The sequence below is a fragment of the Nicotiana tomentosiformis genome, chromosome 3, assembly GCF_000390325.3.
Source record: "Nicotiana tomentosiformis chromosome 3, ASM39032v3, whole genome shotgun sequence".
Taxonomy (NCBI): domain Eukaryota; kingdom Viridiplantae; phylum Streptophyta; class Magnoliopsida; order Solanales; family Solanaceae; genus Nicotiana; species Nicotiana tomentosiformis.
Window position 1 is genome coordinate 81783476 of NC_090814.1, and position 27222 is coordinate 81810697.

Below are 27222 nucleotides of genomic sequence, written 5' to 3' on the forward strand. Positions count from 1 at the left end.
CTCCGAATCTGAAATTTTTATTTTTTGGAAGATTTTACAAAAATCTTGATTTTCTTCATTTAAATCCGAATAATTGATGAATTCATGAAATATAATCACTTTAGGATATAGAACACTTACCCCAACCAAGCTTGTGAAAAATCTCTCCAGAATCGCCCAAATTCGAGCTAAAACAATCCAAAACAGAAATGGTGAAATGCCCATTTTTGGTCGTTAACATTCTGCCCAGTTTCGCACCTGCGAGCTCGCTTCTGCGGCGTCCACTGGCACTTCCCTCACACCTGCGGAAGAGCTTCCGCTTCTGCGCTCACGCAGGTGTGGAAAATGTATCGCACCTGCGACCTCTGCCCTTTTCACTCCAAACGGCATCTGCGACCGTTTTGTCGCTTTTGCGGTCGCACACCTGTGACCATTTCCATCGCAGGTGCGATTGCACCAGAACTGGAAAAATTCCAGAATTCCTTCAAGCACAATTTTGGTCCGTTTAACCATCCGAAACTCGCCCGAGGCCCCCGGGTCTTCAACCAAATATACCAACATATCCCAAAATACAATAAAAACTTAGTCAAGGCTTCAAACCACATCAAACAATGCCGAAATTATGAATCGCGGATCGAATCGAATTATAAGTTTACAAATCTTCCAACTTCTATATTTTGCACCGAAACATATCAAGTCAATTCGGAATGACATCAAATTTTGCACACAAGTCATAATTGACATAATGGACCTATTCCCATTTTCGGAATCGAAATCCGACCTCGTTATCAAAAATTCACCCTTCGGTAGGACTTTCCAAAATCTTCTATTTTCCAACTTTCGCCAAAATGCGTCAAATTGTCCTATGGACTTCCAAATCTAAATCCGAACATACGCCTAAATCCGAAATCATTATACGAAGCTATTGTCATCATCAAAATTCCATTCCGGGGTCGTTTTCTCAAAAGTCAACTCTCCAGTCAACTCTTTCCATTTAAGTTTCTAAATAAGCATTGTTCTTTTAATTTAATTCCGAATCTTCCGAAAAATCAAACTCGACCACACCCGCGGGTCATAATACATATTGCAAAGTTGCTCGAGACCTTAAGTCACTGAACGGGGCATTAATTCTTAAAATGACAAGTCGGGTCGTTATACTACCCTCCTCACCATCAAAAGAATTATGAAAATCAACATTATCTACGCTATCAAGATTCTCCCCATGAGCAGTCTACACATAATAATTTTCCATAAATCCCTTTTTAAAAAAGATGACATGTAACAACATCTTCTCCCAATAACTTAACACAATTGCATTTCACACAAGGGCACCTAATCGTCCCTTCAATACGAAAATCATTAAGTGTCCTTGCCTTAGCAATAAATCCAACAACTCCTTCTTTAAATTCATCCCTTAACCCCACACGATTAGGATGATTCATATTATACATCCACCTGCGATGCGCAAATGCCATCTACATAAACAAAAAAACTTGAAATTTATAAGATACTCCCTCTGTTTTAATTTATGTGAACCTATTTCCTTTTTAGTCCGTGCCAAAAAGAATAATCAATTTCCCTATTTGGAAACAATTTACCTTTATGCAATGATTTATAACCACACAAAATATATGTGCCTCATTTTACACCACAAGTTCAAAAGTTTTCTCTCTTTTCTTAAACTACGTGCCCAGTCAAATGGGTTAACATAAATTGAAACGGAGGGAGTATTTAAAATTATTCGGTTTATTTAAAGTAATTAATAAGTTATGCCAATTCAAAGGTTCATTTTTTAAAGTATTATATTCTTTTAAATTAAAATTTATTAACACTCAAAATCTTACATTTATCACTACTCTATGTTATATAAGTATCTCAAAATATAAATTTAATTTAAATAGCTTCTTATATGTTAATAAAATCCACACATGGCCAATGATTTGTCAAATCTACAACATTCCTTTTAATGTAGCAATTATTAAGTTTTAAATTTAATTGTAATAACCCAACCGGTCATTTTAACTTTAAAAACCCCATTCCCTAAAATAAAACTCCCTGGACATGCTTTTATTAATTTATGACTCGCGGGGATGGTTGGTTCGGGATTTGGAAGTGTTTGGATTGAAATCGGAACGCTTGGTTCCTTAAGTTGGCTTTAAATGGACAAGTTTGACTTCGGTCAACATTTTGAGAAAACGACCCCGGAATCGAGATTTGACGGTTCCAATAGGTTCGTATGATGATTTTGGACTTGGGCGTATGTCCGAATCGGGTTTTGAATAACCCGGGAGCGTTTTGACGCTTAATAGTAAAAATCAACTATTTGAAGGTTTAAAATTCTTTAAATTTGGTTTGGAGTAGGTTTTTGAGTAATTGAAGTCCGTTTGGAATTTCGAGTTTGGGAATAGTTCCGTATAGTGATTTAAGACTTGCACGCAAAATTTCGTGTCATTCCGAATAGTTTAAGTATATTTCGGTGCATTAGAAGTAAATTGAAGAACTTGAAATTCTTAAGTTTGAATCAATTTGGTTTAGGGTATGATTCTTAGATTTGATGTTGTTTTACGCATTCCGAGAGTTCGAGCGAGTCCGTTTTATGATTTCAAACCTGTTGGTATGTTCGGGCGGAGTCCCGGGGACCCCGAATGTCAATCGGACGAGGCTCGGACCAAGTTGGAAATTGGGAGCCAGAACTGAAGCTCCCAGCTACTGTTAGAATAACACTTGTGCTTGGCCAGCCGCAAGTGCAGCAGAAGCTCGCAGGAGCGACACTCGCAGATGCGAGACTTATTTGCAGAAGCGAAGAGGGAAGGGGAGGCCTGGCCTGCCATCTTAGGTGCGGAATCTCGGGCGCACCTGCGAACGCGCAGGTGCGAGATGAAGAGCGCAGATGCGGAGCTGGGCATTCAAGTTAAGCTCGCACCTGCGAGGCTTTTCCGCAGGTGCGAAAGCTGCAGGTGCGGTACACCTTCCGCAAGTGCGAAACCCCTGCTTGGCAGAATGTGTTAAAATCGGGGCTCAGACATTTTGAGCCCATTTTTCCTCCATTTCCGGGAGATTTCAGAGCTTTTGAGAGGGGGATTTCAACTAGCAATTGGAAGGTAAGTTAATTCTACACCCCTTGAGTTAAATACATAGATTATGGGTAGATTATAACTAGTAAATCTTAGAAATCAAAGGCTTAGATGAAAAACCTAGATTTTTATAAAAATGGGATTTTAACCATGAAAATAGTTATGGAATCGGATAGAAATTATATATTTGAGTTTTTGAGATTATGGGTAACATTTTCATCCGAAAATTTTCGGAATCTGGGCACGTGGGCTCGGGGTAAATTTTAAAAGTTTTACCATTTTGGATAGGGTTATTTATTTAATAGATGAATTTTGAATTATTGAGCATATATTAATTATTTTATACAACTTTTGGATAGTTTCGGATTTTCCGGCATCAAATCGAGAATTTTATGCGACGCGATAATCGGAAAGTGGACTTTGAGACAAGCTAAGTCTCGTGTCTAGTCTTGTGAGGGGGAAATTATCTCATAAGTGATTAAATTAAATAATTGTTGCTAATTGTGGGGGCTACGTACGCACGAGGTGATGAGAGTCCATGCGTAGCTACTATAAATGCTAAAGTCCGGGTAGTTTAGGACTCAAAGCATGAATTACTTGTGTAAATGATATTTTTTGTTTAATTAATATTAATTGATATATATGAATATATTGTGAATTGTTAGATAAGGATATTAAAAGATGAAATTATCATATGCTAATTATTTTTTAGATTAATTAATTCTTATCCTCTCGAATAAATTTTTACAATAAATACTCTTATTCCGGAGGCACATAAGAAAATGTCCTCCTTTCCTGTGGATCGGGCCGAATGCCTCGGCAGGATAGATGCATCTATGGATCGTGTTGCACGTCCCTCGACAGTGTACACGACACTCTGGATCGGGCCGTACGTCCTCGGCAGAAATTGTGCTTAATATTAATAATAATAACTACACGATACTTGAACAATAATTGCAACTTGTAAAGCTATTTGATAAATTGGAATTTTTATTGAAATTGAAGGATTTAATTAATATATTGAGAATTATTGCATTTGAAGGAATTTAATTATTTCTACTGGTTAAATAAATTATTGTAAATTCTGTGAATCATACTGATTTAAATATTCTAGTTTTATTTCAATTATTATTATTGACCCATAGTGAGTGTCAAAGTCGGTCATCTCATCTCTACCACTTCGAGATTAGGCTTGATACTTACTGGGTACACGTTGTTTACGTACTCATACTACACTTGCTGCACTTTTTTTTGTGCAGGACCTGAGGCAAGTACTAGTGGGGGACCTATCTTCTTACATCCACGTTATCCAGGGGCATAGTGGTGAGCTGCCTTTCTGAACCGTTTTGCAGCAACTAGTGTCTCTCCTTGTATTTTTTATTCTGTCTATTTTTATTTCATACAGTATTAGAGATTTTGTATAATCTACTAGATCCTCACACATTTGTGACACCAGGTCTTGGCACACACACATTGGACTCATACCGTATCTTATTATTTTTCTTGGTTTTAAATATTATCGATATATGCTTAATTTATTAGTTGGCTTGCCTAGCTATAGTATTGGGCGCCATCATGACCTATAGGTGAAATTTGGTTGTGACAGCATGGTATCAGAGCACTAGGTTTACGTAGGTCTCACAAGTTATGAGCAGGCCTAATAAGGTCTTGCGGATTGGTACGGAGACGTACGTACTTATCTTCGAGAGGCTATAGGGTGTTAGGAAACTACCTTTCTTCATATTCCATCGTGCAATTAATGTATTACTAAATATCCTTCTCTTATTCTCTCACAGATGGTGAGAACGCGCTCGAATGAGGTTTCAGACCAGGGAAGAGCTACTGCCCCAGTTACTAGAGGCCGAGGCAGAGGCTGAGTGAGGGCTCCAGCCCGTGGTAGAGTGTGAGGACGTCCCAGGACTGTTCCAGTTATGCCGCCAGTAGGTCCAGCAGAGAATACTATTATTGAGAAGCAAGGTGAAGTGCCTGTGAAAGAGCCAGCTCCGGTGGATTTCACATCTGTACCGGGATTTCACGATGTTATGGGTCGTATGTTGCGTTTCATGGATACTATGACTCAGGCCGATTTATTTCAGGTAGACCCAGCCACATCTGAGGCAGGCAGGGGAGAACAGACTCCTACCATGCAGGCTCATGGATAGGCAGCTGTTGTATATCAGACACAGGGTGCGCAACTCGTGGGTGGAGCCCAGCCAGTGGCAACAGCTACACCTGAGCCCAGGCCAGCTGTAGCTGCTGATCCTCAGAAACTATTGGACAGATGGACTAGACTACATCCTCCTGTCATTGGGGGTGAGCGACACGAGGATCCCCAGGATTTCATTGATCGGTGCAAGGATAGACTGTACAACATGAGGATATTGGAGTCTCATGGGGTAGACTTTGCTACTTTTCAGCTAGAGGGCAGAGCCCGTAGATGGTGGCAATCTTATGTTCTTGGCAGACCAATAGATTCTCCTCCCATGACTTGGGATATGTTCACCTGTATCTTCCTGGACAGGTATATTCCACCCTCCCAGAGGGAAGAGTTGCGGTTTTAGTTTGAGAAGCTCTAGCAGGGTCAGATGTCAGTGACCGATTATGAGGCGAGGTTCTCTGAATTATCTCGCCATGCACTTATGATACTCCCTACTGAGGCGGAGAGAGTGCAGAGGTTTGTAGCTGGTTTACATACTGGCATTCAGGTCACTATGGCTCGAGAGGTTGAGATGGGTACTTCTTATGAGCTAGTTGTGGAGATAGCCCGGAGGATTGAGGGTGAACGTCAGCTGTGCCGGGAGCAGGTTATGAGAGATAAGCGGTTCAGGTACTCTAGAGAGTTTAGAGGTGCTCCGGTTGGGGGTAGAGGTCAGTTCATAAGAGGGCAGTCCAGTAGGCCCCCATATCCAGCACCACCACCTCCTCGAGGTGCTCCAGTGCGACCTTATCTCAATGTTCTACCAGAGAGTTCTTATCGACCACCAGCTATTCAGGGTCCTTCCAGTGGGTATTCAGTTCCCCAGGGCCAGACTCTTAGTCAGCAGCCCACCGCACCGAAGAGTTATTACTAGTGCGGGTATCCCAGTCACATGCGGAGATTTTGCCCCAGGCTTCGGGGTAGACCAGTACAGCAGGGTCAGCAGCCTATGCTTACCGGATCAGTTGCTCTACCACTAGTTCGATCACCAAGAGGTGGAAGACAGGTGGGTAGGGGTCATCTTAGAGGTGGAGGTCAGCCAGGCGGAGGCCAGCCGGTTGGCACTCCAGCTCGGTTCTATGCTTTTCCGGCTAGACCAGATGCAGAGGCCTCAAATGCTGTGATTATAGGTATTATTTCTGTTTGCGGCAAAGATGCCTCAGTATTATTTGATCCAGGATCTACGTATTCATATGTGTCATCTCTCTTTGCTCATTTCCTGGGTGTTTCTCATGAGTCCTTGAGTACTCTTGTTTATGTGTCCACTCCTGTAGGCGATTCTGTTATTGTGAACCGGATCTACCGGTCTTGTATTATTACATTCAGTGGTTATGATACTAGAGCGAATCTCTTATTGCTCGAGATGACCGATTTTGATATTAATCTGGGTATGGACTGGTTATCTCCATATCATGCTATTCTAGATTGTCATGCCAAAACTGTTACCTTGGCTATTCCATCTTTGCCTAGGCTGGAGTGGAAGGGTTCGTATGTTAGTTCATTTAATCGAGTTATTTCTTTTATAAAGGATCAACACATGGTTGAGAAGGGTTGTTTGGCTTATCTAGCCTATGTTCAGGATACTACTGCAGAGACTCCGGCAATTGATTCAGTGCATGTAGTTCGGGAGTTCTCTGATATATTTCTTTTAGATCTTCCAGGTATGCCACCTTATCGAGATATTGATTTTTGTATTGACTTGGCTCCAGATACTCAGCCTATATCTATCCCACCATATCGCATGGCTCCGAAAGAATTGAAAGAGTTGAAAGAACAGCTTGAAGAGTTACTAGTCAAAGGGTTCATCAGACCGAGTGTATCGCCTTGGGGTGCACCGGTATTATTTGTGAAGAAGAAGTATGGCACAATGCGAATGTGTATTGATTATTGCCAATTGAACAAAGTTACTATTAAGAACAAGTACTCGTTGCCGTGTATTGATGACCTATTTGACCAGTTGCAGGGTGCTAGGGTGTTCTCTAAGATCGACTTGAGGTCGGGGTATCATCAGTTAAAGATTCGAGATTCGGATGTTCCGAAAGTTGCTTTCCGTACTAGATATGGTCATTATGAGTTTCTGGTAATGTCTTTCGGTTTAACTAATGTCCCGGCAGTATTTATGGATTTGATGAACAGGGTATTAAGGCCATATATTGATTCATTTGTCATTGTCTTCATTGATGACATTTTGATCTACTCGTGCAGTAAGGAGGAGCACGAGCAGCATATGAGAGTAGTGCTTTAGACATTGCGGGAACAAAAGCTATATGCTAAGTTCTCCAAATGTGAGTTCTGGCTAGAGTCTGTAGCATTTTTGGGGCATATTATATCGGGTAAGGGTATTAAGGTTGATCCTAAAAAGATTGAGGCAGTTCAGAATTGGCATCGTCCCACTTCTGCGACTAAGATCGGGAGTTTTCTGGGTTTAGCAGGTTATTATCGTCGGTTCGTGGAGCTTTTTTCGTCTATTGCAACACCTTTGACCAAATTAACCCAGAAGGGTGCTCCATTCCTATGGTCCGATGATTGTGAGGTGAGCTTTCAGAAGCTCAAGACAGCATTGACTACAGCACTAGTGTTAGTGTTACCTTCCGATTCGGGGATGTATACAGTGTATTGTGAGGTTCACGCGTTGGCTTGGGTTGTATATTGATGCAGGAGGGGCGAGTTATTACATATGCTTCGCGTCAGCTGAAGCCCCACGAGAAGAACTATCCAGTACATGATTTGGAGTTAGCTGCCATTGTTCACGCTCTTAATATTTGGAGGCATTATCTTTATGGGGTATCGTGTGAATTTTATACTGATCACCGTAGTTTGCAGCATTTGTTCAAGAAGAGGGACCTAAATTTGAGGCAGTGCAGATAGCTGGAATTACTGAAAGATTATGATATTACTATCCTATATCATCCGGGTAAAGCAAATGTGGTTGCAGATACCTTGAGTAGAAAGGCGGAGAGTATGGGTAGTTTGGCTTTCATTTTAGCAGAAGAGAGGTCATTAGCTTTAGATGTCCAGTCCTTGGCCAACAGACTTGTGATATTTCAGAGCCCAACCGAGTTTTTGCATGTGTTGTGGCCCAGTCTTCACTATTTGAGTAGATCAAGGCTCGCCAGTATGATGATCCACACTTGATGGTTCTTCGAGAAACGGTACTATGAGGTGGTGCCAAAGAAGTCACTATTGGTGCGGATGGTGTTCTGCGACTCCAGGGTCGCCTATGTGTTCCTAATGTGGATGGACTGAGGAAAAATATCCTAGAGGAGGCACACAGTTCCAGGTACTCTATTCATCTGGGTGCTATGAAGATGTATCGTGATCTAAGGTAGCATTATTGGTGGCGGCGAATGAAAAAGGACATAGTCGAGTATGTAGCTAGGTGTCTGAATTGCAAGAAAGTTAAATATGAGCACCAGAGGCCAGGTGGCCTACTTTAGCAGATGACTATACAAGAGTGGAAATGGGAACGAATTACTATGGACTTTGTAGTTGGGTTGCCGCAGACCTTGAGGAAGTTTGATGTAGTTTGGGAGATTGTGGACAAGTTGACCAAGTTGGCACACTTTATTCCGTTGTGACTATGTATACTTCAGAGAGGTTGGTCCAGATTTCTATTCAGGAGATAGTTCGGTTGCACGGTGTGCCAATTTCTATCATATCAGATAGAGGTCCTCAGTTTACTTCATATTTCTAGAGAGCAGTACAGAGTGAGTTGGGGACCCGTGTAGAGCTCAGTACAGCTTTTCATCCGCAGACCGACGGGCAGTCAAAGCGGATAATTCAGATTTTGGAGGATATGCTCAGAGCATGTGTGATTGACTTTGGAGGTCAATGGGATCGTTTCTTGCATTTGGCGGAGTTTGCTTATAATAACAGTTACCAATCCAGCATCGAGATGGCTCAATTTGAGGCTTTATATGGTCGGCGATGTTGTTCGCCCATCGGGTGGTTTGTGCCCGGTGAGGCTAAGTTATATGGTACTGATTTGGTGAAGGATGCCTTGAAAAAGGTAAAGTTGATTCAGAAGCGACTTCGTACAGCACAGTCCAGACAGAAGATCTACGCAGATCAGAAAGCGTGTGATTTATCATTTATGGTAGGCTAAAAAGTTCTCTTGAAGGTTTCGCCGATGAAGGGAATTATGAGATTTGGGATTTCGCCGATGAAGGGAATTATGAGATTTGGGAAGAAGTGCAAGTTGAGCCCAAGGTTTATAGGCCCATTTGAGGTGTTGAGACGAGTTGGGGAGGTTGCTTATGAGCTTGCATTGCCTCCCAGTCTATCGGGAGTTCATCCGATTTTCCATGTATCTATGCTACGGAAGTATCATGTTGACATGTCACATGTGTTGGACTTCAGCACAATTCAGCTAGATAAGAGTTTGGGTTATGAAGAAGAGTCATCTGCCCATGTTGATAAACAGGTTCGCCAGTTGAGGTCCAAGAGGATTTCTATAGTAAAGGTCCAGTGGAGGGGCCAACCAGTCGAGGAAGCAACTTGGGAGGGCGAGGAGGACATGCGGAGCAAATATCCACACTTATTTAGCACTCCAGGTATTTTTTTAAACTCGTTCGAGGATGAACGTTTGTTTAAGAGGTGGAGAATGTAATGACCCAACCGGTCATTTTAACTTTTAGAAACCCGTTCCCTAAAATAAAACTGCCTGAACATGCTTTTATTAATTTATGACTTACGGGGATGGTTGGTTCGGGATTTGGAAGTGTTTGGGTTGAAATCGGAACACTTGGTTCCTTAAGTTGGCTTTAAATGGCCAAGTTTGATTTCGATCAACATTTTGTGAAAACGACCCCGGAATCGGGATTTGACGGTTCCAATAGGTTTGTATGATGATTTTGGACTTGGGCGTATGTCTGAATCGGGTTTTGGATAAACCGGGAGCGTTTTGACGCTTAATAGTAAAAATCAACTATATGAAGATTTAAAATTCTTTAAATTTGGTTTGGAGTAGGTTTTTGAGTAACTGAAGTCCGTTTTGAATTTCGAATTTGGGAATAGTTCCGTATAGTGATTTAAGACTTGCACGCAAAATTTTGTGTCATTCCAAGTAGTTTATGTATATTTCAGTGCATTAGAAGTAAATTGAAGAACTTGAAATTCTTAAGTTTGAATCAATTTGGTTTAGGGTATGATTCTTAGATTTGATGTTCTTTTACGCATTCCGAGAGTTCGAGAGAGTCCGTTTTATGATTTCAAACCTGTTGGTATGTTCGGGCGGAGTCCCGGGGACCCCTAGTGTCAATCGGACGAGGCTCAGACCAAGTAGGAAATTGGGAACTAGAACTGAAGCTCCCAGCTACTGTCAGAATCGCACCTGCTTGGCCAGCCATAGGTGCGACATTCGCAGGTGCGGCAGAAGCTCACAGGAGCAATACTCGCAGATGCGAGACTTATTCGCAGAAGCGAAGAGGGAAGGGGAGGCCTTCCTTCACAAGTGCAGAATCCCGGGCGCACCTGCGAACGCGCAGGTGCGAGATGAAGAGCGCAGATGCGGAGCTGGGCAGTCAAGTTAAGCTCGCACCTGCGAGGCTTTTCCGCAGGTGTAAAAGCCGCAGGTGCAAAACCCCTGCTTGGTAGAATATGTTAAAATCGGGGCTCAGACATTTTGAGCCCATTTTTCCTCCATTTCTGGGCGATTTCAGAGCTTTTGAGAGGGGGATTTCATCTAGCAATTGGAAGGTAAGTTAATTCAACACCCCTTGAGTTAAATACATAGATTATGGGTATATTATAAATAGTAAATCTTAGAAATCAAAGGCTTAGATGAAAAACCTAGATTTTTATAAAAATGGAATTTTAACAACAAAAATAGTTATGGAATTGGATAGAAATTATATATTTGAGTTCTTGAGATTATGGGTAACGTTTTCATCCGAAAATTTCCAGAATCCGGGCCCGAGGTGAATTTTAGGAATTTTACCATTTTGGATTGGGTAATTTATTTAATAGATGTATTTTGATTTATTGAACATATATTAATTATTTTATATAACTTTTGGATAGTTTCGGATTTTTCGGCATCGAATCGAGAATTTTACGCGACGCGATAATCGGAAAGTGAACTTTGAGACAAGGTAAGTCTCGTGTCTAATCTTGTGAGGGGGAAATTACCTCATAGGTGATTAAATTAAATAATTATTGCTAATTGTGGGGGCTACGTACGTACGAGGTGACGAAAGTCCGTGCGTAGCTACTATAAATGCTAAAGTCCGGGTAGTTTAGGACCCAAAGCATGAATTACTTGTGTAAATGGTATTCTTTGTTTAATTAATATTAATTAATATATATATATATATATATGAATATATTGTGAATTGTTAGATAAGGATATTAAAAGATGAAATTCTCATATGCTAAATTTTTGTTTAGAATAATTAATTGTTGTAATTAATTGTTATCCTCTCGAATAAATTTTAATAATATATACTCTTATTCCGTAGGCACATAAGAAATTGTCCTCCTTTCCTGTGGATTGGGACGAATGCCTCGGCATGATTAGATGCATCTATGGATCGTGCCGCATGTCCCTCGGCAGTGTACACGACACTCTGGATCGGGTCGTACGTCCTTGGCAGAAATCGTGCTTAATATTAATAATATTAACTACACGATACTTGAACAGTAATTGCAGCTTGTAAAGCTATTTGATAAATTGGAATCTTTATTGAAATTGAAGGATTTAATTAATATATTGAGAATTTTTGCATTTGAAGGAATTTAAATATTTCTACTTGTTAAATAAATTATTGTAAATTTTGTGAATCATGCTGATTTAAATATTCTAGTTTTATTTCAATTATTATTATTGACCCATAGTGAGTGTCAAAGTCGGCCATCTTGTCTCTACCACTTCGAGATTAGGTTTTATACTTACTGGGTACACGTTGTTTACGTACTCATACTACACTTGCTGAACTTTTTTTTTGTGCAGGACCTGAGGCAAGTACTAGTGGGGGACCTATCGTCTTACACCCACGTTATCCTGAGGTTTGTAGCTGGTTTACATACTGGCATTCAAGCCATTATGGCTCGAGAGGTTGAGATGGGTACTTCTTATGAGCTAGTTGTGGAGATAGCCCAGAGGATTGAGGGTGTATGTCAGCGAAGCCGGGAGCAAGTTATGAGAGATAAGCGGTTCAGGTACTCTGGAGAGTTAAGAGGTGCTCCGTCTGGGGGCAGAGGTCAATTCATGAGAGGGAAGTCTAGCAGGCCCCCATATCCAGCACCACCATCTCCTCAAGGTGCTCCAGTGCGACCTTATCTCAGTGCTATACCAGAGAGTTCTTATCGCCCACCAGCTATTCAGGGTCCTTCCAGTGGGTATTCAGTTCCCCAGGGCAAGACTCTTAGTCAACAGTCCACCGCACCGAAGAGTTGTTACGAGTACGTGGATCCCCGTCATATACGGAGATTTTGGCCTAGGCTTCGGGGTAGACCAGTACAGTAGGGTCAGCAACCTATGCTTACCGGACCGGTTGCTCCACCAGTAGTTCGACCACCAAGAGGTGGAGGACAGGTGGGTAGGGGTCGTCTTAGAGGTGGAGGCCAGCCAATTGGCGTTCCAGCTAGGTTCTATGCTTTTCTAGCTAGACTAGATGCAGAGGCCTCAAATGCTGTGATTTTAGGTATTATTTCGGTTTGCGGCATAGATGCCTCAGTATTATTTGATCCAGGATCTATGTATTCATATATGTCATCTCTTTTTGCTCATTTCTTGAGTGTTTCTCGTGAGTCCTTGAGCACTCTTGTTTATGTGTCCACTCCTGTAGGTAATTCTATTATTGTGAACCGGATCTACCAGTCTTGTATTATTACATTCAGTAGTTATGAAACTAGAGCAGATCTCTTATTGCTCGAGATGACCGATTTTGAAATTATTCTGGGTATGGACTGGTTATCTCCATATCATGCTATTCTAGATTGTCATGCCAAAACTATTACCTTGGCTATTCCATCTTTGCCTAGGCTGGAGTGGAAGGGTTCATTTGTTAGGTCATGTAATCGAGTTATTTCTTTTATAAAGGCTCAACACATGGTTGAGAAGGGTTGTTTGGCTTATCTAGCCTATGTTCGGGATACTACTACAGAGACTCCGGCTATTAATTCAGTACCTGTAGTTCGGGAGTTCTCCGATGTATTTCCTTAAGATCTTCTAGGTATGCCACTTGGTCGTGATATTGATTTCTGTATTGACTTGGCTCCAGATACTCAGCCTATATCTATCCCACCATATCGCATGGCTCCGAAAGAATTGAAAGAATTGAAAGAACAACTTGAAGAGTTACTAGCCAAAGGGTTCGTCAGACTGAGTGTATCGCCTTGGGGTGCACCGGTATTATTTGTGAAGAAGAAGGATGGCACAATGCGAATGTGTATTGATTATCGCCAATTGAACAAAGTTACTATTAAGAACAAGTACCCGTTGCCACGTATTGATGACATATTTGACCAGTTGCAGGGTGCTAGGGTGTTCTCTAAGATCGACTTGAGGTCGGGGTATCATCAGTTGAAGATTCGAGATTCGGATGTTCCGAAAGCTGCTTTCCGTACTAGATATAGTCATTATGAGTTTCTGGTAATGTCTTTCGGTTTAACTAATGCCCCGGCAGCGTTTATGGATTTGATGAATAGGGTATTCAGGCCATATATGATTCATTTGTCATTGTCTTCATTGATGACATTTTGATCTACTCGCGCAGTAAGGAGGAGCACGAGCAGCATATGAGAGTAGTGCTTTAGACATTGTGGGAACAAAAGCTATATGCTAAGTTCTCCAAATGTGAGTTCTTGCTAGAGTCTGTAGCATTTTTGGGGCATATTGTATCAGGTGAGGGTATTAAGGTTGATCTTAAAAAGATTGAGGCAGTTCAGAATTGGCATCGTCCCACTTCTGCGACTGAGATCAGGAGTTTAATGGGTTTAGCATGTTATTATCGTCGGTTCGTGTAGGTTTTTTCATCTATTGCAGCACCTTTGACCAAATTAACCCAGAAGGGTGCTCCGTTCTGATGGTCCGATGATTGTGAGGTGAGCTTTCAGAAGCTCAAGACAACATTGACTATAGCACCAGTGTTAGTGTTGCCTTCCGGTTCGGGGATGTATACAGTGTATTGTGACGCTTCACACATTGGCTTGGGTTGTGTATTGATGCAGGAAGGGCGAGTTATTGCATTTGCTTCGTGTCAGCTGAAGCCCCACGAGAAGAATTATCCAGTACATGATTTGGAGTTAGCTGCGATTGTTCACACTCGTAAGATTTGGAGGCATTATCTTTATGGGGTGTCCTGTGAAGTTTATACTGATCATCGCAGTTTGCAGTATTTGTTCAAGAAGAGGGACCTAAATTTGAGGCAGCTCAGATGGCTAGAATTACTGAAAGATTATGATATTACTATCCTATATCATCCGGGTAAAGAAAATGTGGTTGCAGATGCCTTGAGTAGAAAGGCAGAGAGTATGGGTAGTTTGGCTTTCATTTTAGCAGAAAAAGAGGCCATTAGCTTTAGATGTCCAGTCCTTGGCCAACAGACTTGTGCAGCTGGATATTTCAGAGCCCAGCCGAGTTCTTGCATATGTTGTGGCCCAGTCTTCACTATTTGAGTAGATCAAGGCTCGCCAGTATGATGATCCACACTTGATGGTTCTTCGAGAAACAGTACTATGAGGTGGTGCCAAAGAAGTCACTATTGGTGCGGATGGTGTTCTGCAACTCCAGGGTCGTCTATATGTTCCTAATGTGGATGGACTGAGAAAAAAGATCCTAGAGGAGGCACACAGTTCCAGGTACTCTATTTATCTAGGTGCTATGAAGATATATCGTGATCTAAGGCATCATTATTGGTGGTGGCGAATGAAAAAGGACATAGTCGAGTATGTAGCTTGGTGTCTGAATTGCCAGAAAGTTAAATATGAGCACAAGTGGCCAGGTGGCCTACTTCAGCAGGTGACTATACCAGAGTGGAAATGGGAACGAATTACTATGGACTTTGTAGTTGGGTTGCCGCAGACCTTGAGGAAGTTTGATGCAGTTTGGGTGATTGTTGACAGGTTGACCAAGTCGGCACACTTCATTCCGGTTGTGACTACGTATACTTCAGAGAGGTTGACCTAGAATTATATTCAGGAGATAGTTCGGTTGCACAGTGTGCCAATTTCTATCATATCAGATAGAGGTCCTCAGTTTACTTCACATTTCTGGAGAGCAGTCCAGAGTGAGTTGGGGACCCGTGTAGAGCTCAGTACACCTTTTCATCCGCAGACCGACGGGCGGTCAGAGCGGACAATTCAGATTTTGGAGGATATGCTCAGGGAATGTGTAATTGACTTTGGAGGTCAGTGGGATCATTTCTTGCCTTTGGCCGAGTTTGCTTATAATAACAGTTACCAATCAAGCATCGAGATGGCTCCATGTGAGGCTTTATATGGTCGGCGATGTCGTTCGCCCGTCTGGTGGTTTGAGCCCGGTGAGGCTAAGTTATATGGTACTGATTTGGTGAAGGATGCCTTGGAAAAGGTAAAGTTGATTCAGGAGCGACTTCGTACAACACAGTCCATACAGAAGAGCTACGCAGATCAGAAAGCGCGTGATTTATCATTTATGGTAGGTGAAAAAGTTCTCTTGAAGGTTTCGCTGATGAAGGGAATTATGAGATTCGGGAAGAAGGGCAAGTTGAGCCCAAGGTTTATAGGCCCATTTAAGGTTTGAGACGAGTTGGGGAGGTTGCTTATGAGCTTGTATTGCCTCCCAGTCTATCAGGAGTTCATCTGGTTTTCCATGTATCTATGCTCCGGAAGTATCATGCTGACCTATCACATGTGTTGGATTTCAGCACAGTTCATCTAGATAAGAGTTTGGGTTATGAAGAAGAGTCATTTGCCCATGTTGATAAACAGGTTCGCCAGTTGATGTCCAAAGGGATTTCTGCAGTAAAGGTCCAGTGGAGGGGCCAACCAGTCAAGGAAGCAACTTGGGAGGCCGAGGAGGACATGCGGAGCAAATATCCACACTTATTTAGCACTCCAGGTATTTTTCTAAACCCGTTCGAGGACGAACGTTTGTTTAAGAGGTGGAGAATGTAATGACCCAACCGGTCATTTTAACTTTTAGAAACTCGTTCCCTAAAATAAAACTCCCCGAACATGCTTTTATTAATTTATGACTCGCGGGGATGGTTGGTTCGGGATTTGGAAGTGTTTGGGTTGAAATCGGAACACTTGGTTCCTTAAGTTGGCTTTAAATGGCCAAGTTTGACTTCGGTCAACATTTTGAGAAAACGATCCCGGAATCAGGATTTAACGGTTCCAATAGGTTCGTATGATGATTTTGCACTTGGGCGTATGTCCGAATCGGGTTTTGGATAACCCGGGAGCGTTTTGACGCTTAATAGTAAAAATCAACTATTTGAAGGTTTAAAATTCTTTAAATTTGGTTTGGAGTAGCTTTTTGAGTAATTGAAGTCCGTTTGAAATTTGGAGTTTGGGAATAGTTCCGTATAGTGATTTAAGACTTGCACGCAAAATTTTGTGTCATTCCGAGTAGTTTAAGTATAATTCGGCGCATTGGAAGTAACTTGAAGAACTTGAAATTCTTAAGTTTGAATTAATTTGGTTTAGGGTATGATTCTTAGATTTGATGTTCTTTTACGCGTTCCGAGAGTTCTAGCGAGTCCGTTTTATGATTTCAAACCTGTTGGTATGTTTGGGCGGAGTCCCGGGGACCCCTAGTGTCAATCGGATGAGGCTCGGACCAAGTTGGAAATTGGGACCGAGAACTAAAGCTCCCAGCTACAGTCAGAATCGCACCTACACTTGGCCAGCCACAGGTGCGACATTCGCAGGTGTGGCAGAAGCTCACAGTAGCAACACTCGTAGATGCGAGACTTATTTGCAGAAGCGAAGAGGGAAGGGGAGGCCTGCTATCGCAGGTGCGGAATCTCGGGCGCATCTGAGAACGCGCAGGTGCGAGATGAAGAGCACAGATGCGGAGCTGGGCAGTCAAGTTAAGCTCGCACTTGCGAGGCTTTTCCGCAGGTGCGGTACACCTTCCGCAAGTGCGAAACCCCTGCTTGGCAGAATGTGTTAAAATCGGGGCTCAGACATTTTGAGCCCATTTTTCCTCCATTTTCGGGCGATTTCAGAGCTTTTGAGAGGGGGATTTCAACTAGCAATTAGAAGGTAAGTTAATTCTACACCCCTTGAGTTAAATACATAGATTATGGATAGATTATAACTAGTAAATCTTAGAAATCAAAGGCTTAGATGAAAAAAATAGATTTTTATAAAAATGAGATTTTAACCACGAAAATAGTTATGGAATTGGATAGAAATTATATATTTGAGTTCTTGAGATTATGGGTAACGTTTTCATCCGAAAATTTCCAAAATCCGGGCACGTAGGTCCGGGGTGAATTTTAGAAATTTTACCATTTTGGATAGGGTAATTTATTTAATAGATGAATTTCGAATTATTGAGCATATATTAATTATTTTATATAACTTTTGGATAGTTTCAGATTTTTCGGCATAGAATCGAGAATTTTACGCGACGCGATAAACGGAAACTGGACTTTGAGATAAGGTAAGTCTCTTGTTTATTCTTGTGAGGGGAAAATTACCTGATAGGTGATTAAATTGTTGCTAATTGTGGGGGCTACGTACGCACGAGGTGACCAGAGTCCATGCGTAGCTACTATAAATGCTAAAGTCTGGGTAGTTTAGGACTCAAAGCATGAATTACTTGTGTAAATGGTATTCTTTGTTTAATTAATATTAATTGATATATATATGAATATATTGTGAATTGTTAGATAAGGATATTAAAAGATGAAATTCTCATATCCTAAAATTTTTGTTTAGATTAATTAATTGTTGTAATAAATTGTTATCCTCTCGAATAAATTTTACAATAAATACTCTTATTCCGGAGGCACATAAGAAAATGTCCTCCTTTTCTGTGGATCGAGCTGAACGCCTCGGTAGGATAGATCCATCTATGGATTGTGACGCACATCCCTCGGCAGTGTACACGACACTCTGGATCGGGTCGTACGTCCTCGGCAGAAATCGTGTTTAATATTAATAATAATAACTACACGATACTTGAATAGTAATTGCAGCTTGTAAAGTTATTTGATAAATTGGAATTTTTATTAAAATTGAAGAATTTAATTAATATATTGAGAATTGTTGCATTTAAAGGAATTTAATTATTTCTACTGGTTAAATAAATTATTGTAAATTCTGTGAATCGTGCTAATTTAAATATTCTAGTTTTATTTCAATTATTATTATTGACCCATAGTGAGTGTCCAAGTCGGCCATCTCGTCTCCACCACTTCGAGATTAGGCTTGATACTTACTGGGTACACGTTGTTTACGTACTCATACTACACTTGCTGCACTTTGTTTTTTGTTCAGGACCTGAGGCAAGTACTAGTGGAGGACATATCGTCTTACACCCACGTTATCCAGGGGCATAGTGGTGAGCTGTCTTTCTGAGCCGTTTTGCAGCTACTAGTGTCTCTCTTTGTATTTTTTATTCTGTCTATTTTTATTTCAGACAGTATTAGAGGTTTTATATAATCTACTAGATCCTCACACACTTGTGACACCAGGTCTTGGCACACACACATTGGACTCATTTGGTATCTTATTATTTTTCTTGGTTTTAAATATTATCGATATATGCTTAATTTATTAGTTGGCTTGCCTAGCTGTAGTGTTGGGCGCCATCACGACCTACAGGTGAAATTGGGTCGTGACATTAATAGTAGTCCATTTAATAAATTAGGAAGCAATAATAAGCTTAACTTCTTAAACTTAAAACTAAGGCTTTAAATTATAGCTACTTAATATAATTCCAAATCATTCTTCTCTAAAGTAAACAATTCCACATATACATAAACTTCGCAATTGTTAAAATCACATATAGGTACTAACCTCAATTTCAAAAGTAAATTTAGTTTCAAGCTTAAATATAAATACATCTATGGCAATTCTAAATAAACATCTATGAAAATTCTAAAATATTTTCAAACTTAATTCAATTAGGGAACTAAAAAGTATCTAAAACCTAGAGGCAAGATTCTAAAACACAATCAAATAAAATTTAAAAATAATACAAGTCAAACAACTTAGGGAACTAATTCAATTAGGGAACTAAAGTATATAAAATAATACACAAATCAAACTACTTAAAAATTAAATTAAAAAACAATCAAAAAAATTAAAGGGGAAGGAGATGGGGGGAGAGTAAAACGAAGGGGTGAGGGAAGGGGGTGAGGATAGTTAGGGGAGAGAGGAAAACGTAGGGGTGAGGGAAGGGGGCGGATAAGGGAGGGAGAGCAAAAAGGAGGGTTGGGGAAGGGGACACAGTTAGGGGAGAGTGAGAGAGAGAGGCGTACCTTTTCTGACGAGTAACGACAGTCGGCGATTGGGGGAAGCTAGGGGTCTGAATGGAGAAAGAAGAGAGAAGAAAAATGAATGGGGCGTGGGTTTAGTTTTGAAAGAATTTGTGACCGATTCGGTCACAATAATAGTGATTGTGTCACGACCCAAAATCCAACTAGTCGTGATGGCACCTAACCTAACCCGCTAGGTAAGCCAACTTTCAATTATCCAATTCCAATAACAATTATTAAAGCAATTTAAGTGAATAAAGATCTTAATCTTATACAATCCCAAGAACTGGTAGTACAAATCATGAGCTTCTAAGAATAGAGTATACAAAGCGAAAATGAAATAAATACATAGTATGTTTGAATAATACATAAACAGGGCTTTTATAAATCTAAGGCTACCCTGAACAAGAGGCAGCTACAACAGGAATGCAGGTACATCTTCAAGTCCCGCAACCATCGAGCACAGCAACAATAGCAACCAACATCTGCACGCAATGTGCAGAAGTGTAGTATTAGTACAACCGACCCCATGTACTGAGTAAGTAACAAACCTAGTTGTAGGTTGAAAGTAGTGACGAGCTTCCACCAAGGTCGGGCCCATAACCAATAGTCCACAACAATCCATAACAACATAAAAAAAATAATACCAGAAGTAACTCGGAGATAAAATGCTCAACCAAATCATGATTTCAAAAATAATAGTTATTCCTTTCAAATACATCAGTGAAAACCCAAATCGTTTGCCGAAATTGCCAAAAATATGAATAGTTTGAAAACAATAAATTTCTCCCAAAATATTTCAATAATAAATAAGATGTTTCATTTTTCCTTTCGGATAACCCGTGTAAAAACAAATGCATCAATATGCCCATCTGTCAAAATGTGTGAGAAATCATGAATGATGCGATGTTGTACAGCATGAGAAAAATACATCTCTATTCTTGTATGTCATGTGTGCATGCCAATGCGATGCAACTCAGTAATAAAATCATAAACAGCCCCTCGGGCGAACATCACTCATATACAGCCCCTCAGGCAAACCTCACAGTCACTCATGCCTCTCGGGCATACCTCACAGTCACTCATGCCACTCGGACATACCTCACAATCACTCATGCCTCCCAGTCACTCAGCACTCGGCACTCGCACTCAGTAGGAACATGCGCTCACTAGGGGTGTGTATAGACTCCGGAGGGGCTCCTTTAGCCCAAGCACTATAATCTGCACGGATAACTCACTTGCTGCACGGACAACTCACGTGCTATAACAATAAAGTATATAAAGCATGCTGCAGGCGGGCAGCCCCGATCCACACTAATCCTCACAATCAGGCCCTCGGCCTCACTCAGTCATCAATCTCTCCAGTCTCTCTCTCATGGGCTCACAATGTCATGAGAATAGCCCAAAAATGATGATATGATACATCAATAAATAACAACAGAGACTGAGATATGATATGCAATGAAATGAATATGACTGAGTATGAATTTTCAATTTAAACAAATAATTCACAGCAATATGACCTCTGTGGGTCCCAATAATACTGGCACATAGCCTCAATATGATTTTTAATATGTTTTTCAGCTCAAATTCTTTAACTCATAAAACGCATGGAAAATGCCAAGATCATTTAACTACAAAATTCCACAGAAACAATTATGTCACAATTTCTATAGTGCACGCCCACACGCTCGTCACCTAGCATGTGTGTCACCTCCCAACAATTCACGAAATACATATATTCAGGGTTCATACCCTCAACTCCAAGATTAGAAGAGTTACTTACCTCGAACAAGCAAAATCCAATGTCGAGCAAGCTAAGCAATGCTCCAGAAATTCTATTCTGCACGTATCAACCTCCAAACGGCTCAAATCTAGCCAAAATTAATTTGATTCAGCCCACAAAAACTATAGGAATTAATTCCATATCAAAATACTAATATTTTCAAAAAATCCGAAATTACGCCCCAAAATCACCTGTGGGGCCCACGTCTCGGAATCCGATAAACGTTATAAAATTCGGAAGCCCATTCAACCACGAGTCTAACTATACTAATTTTACCAAAATCCGACCTCAACTCGACCTCCAAATCTTCAAATCTTATTTTCAAATCCCTAAGTTCATACCCCCGATTTACACCTCAAAAACATGTAATCTAGTCAGAGTATTCGATGATAATTCAATATTATGGAGTAGAAATGATCAAAAGTGACTTACCTAGAGTTTCCCTTGAATTCTCTCTCAAAATCACCCCAAAAACCGTGCTTGAAGGCCCAAAAATGGCAAAAACTCGGAACCCCTCTGTTTTTAACATTCCGTCCAGGATTTTCGCACCCGCGGTAATTTCTTTGCACCCGCGGTCTTCACACCCGCGGTGATTTATTTGCACCTGCGGTCTTCGCACCCGCGGTAATTTATTCGCGCCTGCTGTCTTCGAACCCGCGATGATTTCTTCATGCCCGCGGTCTTCGCACCCGCGATGATTTTTTTCGCACCCGCGGTCTTCGCACCCGCGATGATTTTTTTGCACCCACGGTGCCTGGACAGCCCATGCATTTTCGCTTCTGCGAATCATTCCTCGCATCCGCGAGCTCACACCTGCGGCCCTATTTCACGCATGAGCGATCACACCAGCAGCCTAGCTGCTTCAGCTCCTCCTCCAAATCCAAATTCGATCCGTTAAGCATCTGAAACTCACCTGAGGCCCTCAGGAACCCATCCGAATATACCAACAAGTTCCATAACATAACACGGACCTACTCGAGGCCTCAAATAATATCAAACAATATCAAAACGACGAATCGCACCTCAAATCAAAATCTATAAACTTTGAACTTTCAAATTCTATATCTTGTGCCGAAACATATCAAATCAATCCGGAATGACTTAAAATTTTGCACACATGTCATAAATGACATAAAGAAGATATTTAAATTTCCAGAATCAGATTCGACCTCGATATCAAAAAGTCAACCCCCCGGTCAAACTTCCCAAAAATTAAATTTTTGGTATTTCAAGCCTAATTCCACTACGGATCTCCAAATAATTTTTCAGACACACTCCTAAGTCTGAAATCACCATACGGAGCTATTGGTATCATCAAAAATTAAATTCCGAGGTCGTTTACTCATAAGTCAATATCCGGTCAACTATTTCAACTTAAGCTTCCAACATGAAAATTCATCCTTCTAAGCTAACTCCGAAATACCTTAAAACCAAAACCAACAATTCACACAAGCCATAATACCTCGTATGAAGTTATTCAAGACTTCAAATAGTTGAAAGGAGCGTAAATGCTCAAAACGACCGGTCAGGTTGTTACAATCTCCCCCACTTAAATATACGTTCGTCCTCGAACGTGCCATGAGTTGTTTTCAAGCCACCAAATCACTATTCCATCTTATCACGCACGTACCCGGGGGTGAATCCACGTCACCCTGTTCCATATGAGCTTGACAACACAATACTCTGAAAATCCTTAATTTAACCTTAGCCCAAAAACCTTGGAATTCAATTCCCAACTTTCAGAATTTCTTTTCAAGACACGAATCTTATATTTATACGTTGTATGAGTCTGTACAATCTACATCGAGCCATAACTATAATCACGGATATAATTTACCCAGAATATTAGATAACTCGCCCGCTCGTAGCACCATTCATGATCACAGTTACTACTTCAAACCAACCAAGTACTAGCATCAAACCCCATATCGAACAAAACCTCATCCCCACACCTTCGTACACTGTTGATAATAAAAAAAACACGCAGAATCTCGCAACCCCTTATCAGATCAACAAGTCATGGAGATCTCTCGCCCCAACCAGAACCATAATCACTTTCTGAGCCGACTTTCAATATTATACTCCCGAATATATCGAAATTAAACCTGATAGTACCCATTCCAGGTCCAATGACCTTATATTACTAAACATAACTGTTCCACAGACATACCGCACCAATATAACTTGGAGCCACAACCCGTGCCATCCGTGCACCAATACGCAACATTCAAATGTACCCAGTCATGGAAAATGACTCAAATGAGAGAACTGCCCCGCCAGATTAACAAGTACCGCCACAACGAAACACTGAAAATTCATCATACACTATAGAACCATCACCCGATTCTAACACGAGGTTCATATTATATACCCCGAGCCACCCTGCTCCAAATTAATAACGACAGAGAGGCAAATGACAAAAATACCACATAAAACCTGAAAGGACATAACCATTACGCTATCGATCATGCAATACCTAAATACTCATCACACTCAAATTCCGCTATAAAGCTCAAATAGAACCGCACCATCTGTGCACATAACCAATGAATCACAACTCTTCGTAGCATAAAGGAGTAACTCGCAGATCATTTGAGAATACGAATAAGTTCAACATCAACCGAATGACATATCCCTCAATAATAGCAGTACGGAGCCAACCATTCTGGCTCGGTGTAGAATACACATCTTAATTGGTCCTACCTATGGACCCCCAAATCAACTCGGGCTACCTACAAATAGATAAAAATCCCTCCGAAAATCCATAATGACTGAATCATAACACATTTTATCATCTGGCTAGCTCCGGCCACAACTTCACAGTCCACAACCATGAAACAATCTGCTCTTGGGAACTCCCAATCTCCAAATCCATAGAACACGCGAATCGCCATATTTGATTCTATCTCCACCACCCAAATGCCTAACACCTCTCTCATACACGATCATCCCATGAGAAATACTTTAAAAGTTCTTCCATGCCACTTGACAAAAATTGAATATCAGCAGTCTATCAACCATGTGAGTACTTCAATACTAATTTATACATCCGTAAGTCAAAATACAATGCGCCTCCTGAAGTCCGCCCTTTTCTCATACAACACCAAGTAGTAATAGTATTCATCTAGTTATTTGAAACCGTCTATGTTGTCCAACATTCGTTACCTTCTCTTCAAGATGGTACTGCCACCTTGTACATGAAAATCTAGCTTTCGCATAACATCTATCTTGCCATAATGTGAAAAGCACAAGAATCTTATTATCAACTTTGAGTCACCAATAATTTACATACCATTTTAGTTAGAAACCTTTCTCTTGCTTCTTTCCAGGAGAAAATCACAATACACAACACTTTCTCCACACCGGTAGAAACCATCAAGAATACTTTGGAATCCATTTGCACATAATCAAGCCCTTAAAACTAAATTCTTCTAACTCAACCAAGCCACGCAGGTCGCCAAGTCCAGGTGTATTGCCACAAAGCACCTGTAGAAAACCCCCACATCATAAGCACCTAAAGAACCGATCATATCCATTACCATACTGATCCAACCTACTACCCAGTTGTCCTATTTTCTCTGAGTCCCTTCCGAATTTGTCTTCAGATTGATATTTCTTCTTGCCAAAATACCACGATCTTTAACCACAACTCACCCTACACACCTTAGCATAGAACCACAATGCCCTACGGCCCATAAGCAACTATAATCTTCTTAAGCACCTTCAAAAATACCACATTATAACACTCACTCTGAGAATACCTTATGTGAATTTAAAATTATTCTTCTTACCTTCCTTAAACAAAAATGTAGAATCCATAGTCATATAGAATTTCCACAAGTCCAGGCACCACAAATGCAAATCTCGGATTTTATCCATACACAAGTCCGGAAACATTCTCAATTGCTATATATAATTCTCAAACCCACTGGAATATTTTCGGGAGTCACCCACTTTGCTCAAATCTAATTGCACCGCCCAAATGGGCCAAAAGATACGTGCCCCATTAGCACCACAACACTCAAAGAAGTAACTCTACTTTAACACCACATATCAAATTCATACTCCGTGCGCACTACATCATTCACCAATAACAACTCACGCATCCCGCGAATTTCATTTACTCATACGTGCAATATAATCCTTAACCAGGAATTTTCTTATTCGAGTCATCCTCGATCTCAACTTCTGCAAGTCATAGCTAATCCATAAGTATGCCTCAGACCAAAATTAAAATTTAACACCTAACTATGAAATCAAATTCTCAATAGCAGACTCCCCGACTTGGCTCAAAGCTATAGATTAAAACATCCCATAACTCACAATACCAATACTCTCTTACTGCCATAATGCCACAGTCTGTCCAATGAAACTTCTTCCTAAGTTCATACAACACCAACCATAAAACTACCTCAATCATCCGCTAAGCTCGTACTCATCCTCTTAACACACAAGTCAACTTTCTCAACCAGATTCTAATTCAAATCTCCACCCATACACCCCGTCGGCAGAAAAGAAACTCTCTACTCATATCATAAGGAATACTCCTACGTAGATTACTCCGCAGGGGATAACCCACCTGCTTAGCCTCAATCTGGTATCTTATTATACCCTTTCGCAGTCATAATTACTATGCAATCACTTAGTCTATCTGAGTCCAAACTCAATAACCAGACATGAGAGTTTGGTCTGTCCCAAAATTTAACAATGTGAAAGATCCTTCAAAACATTCATTACTCGAGACTGTTCGTCACATCAAATCGAAAATCAAGCACCCAATGGCCTTTTCCTTTACATTTCAAGAAATACTTCTCGTTATATTCCAATCATCTTAACACATCCCGCGGTTACATCATACCCATCACACCACCATTCTACCACTCATCGAGCCACAAATTCCACTGTAGGGTCATTACCGGACATATAAGTCCAATTGTACGAGTTACAACTGAAGCTACCGAGCTTAAGCTGTGGTCTAAACCTGGCCTCAAGTCCTCCAGACTTGCCCATCACCAAAACATAGAATACTCATCTCGAACTTCGTTCATGGAATCACAAGCCAGTGATGCACAGCTGATACCGAGCGCTCATGTGCGCATACGAATGCGTGGAAGGAATTCAAAGAGTTTATGTCTCAAGCTGAATCAATCTCGCATGATAAAGAAAGAAAGATGGGAAGTATATGTCCTAAATGCCCTGTAGCCTCTCGAAGATAAGTATGGACGTCATCATACCGATCCGCAAGACTCTACTAGACACTTGCTCATGATTTGTAGAACCTACAAACCAAGAGCTCTGATACCACCTCGTCACGATCCAAAATCCAACTAGTCGTGATGGCACCTAACCCAACCCGCTAGGTAAGCCAACTTTCAATTATCCAATTCCAATAACAATTATTAAAGCAATTTAATTGAATAAAGATCTTAATCTTATACAATCCCCAAGAACTGGTAGTACAAATCATGACCTTCTAAGAATAGAGTATACAAAGCGGAAATGAAATAAATACATAGTCTGTTTGAATAATACATAAACAGAGCTTTTATAAATCTTAGGCTGCCTTGAACAAGAGGCAGCTACAACAGGAATGCAGGTACATCTTCAAGTCCTGCAACTATCGAGCACAGCAACAACAGCATCCAACATCTGCATGCAATGTGCAGAAGTGTAGTATCAGTACAACCGACTCCATGTACTGAGTAAGTAACAAACCTAGCCGTAGATTGAAAGTAGTGACGAGCTTTCACCAAGGTCGGGTCCATAACC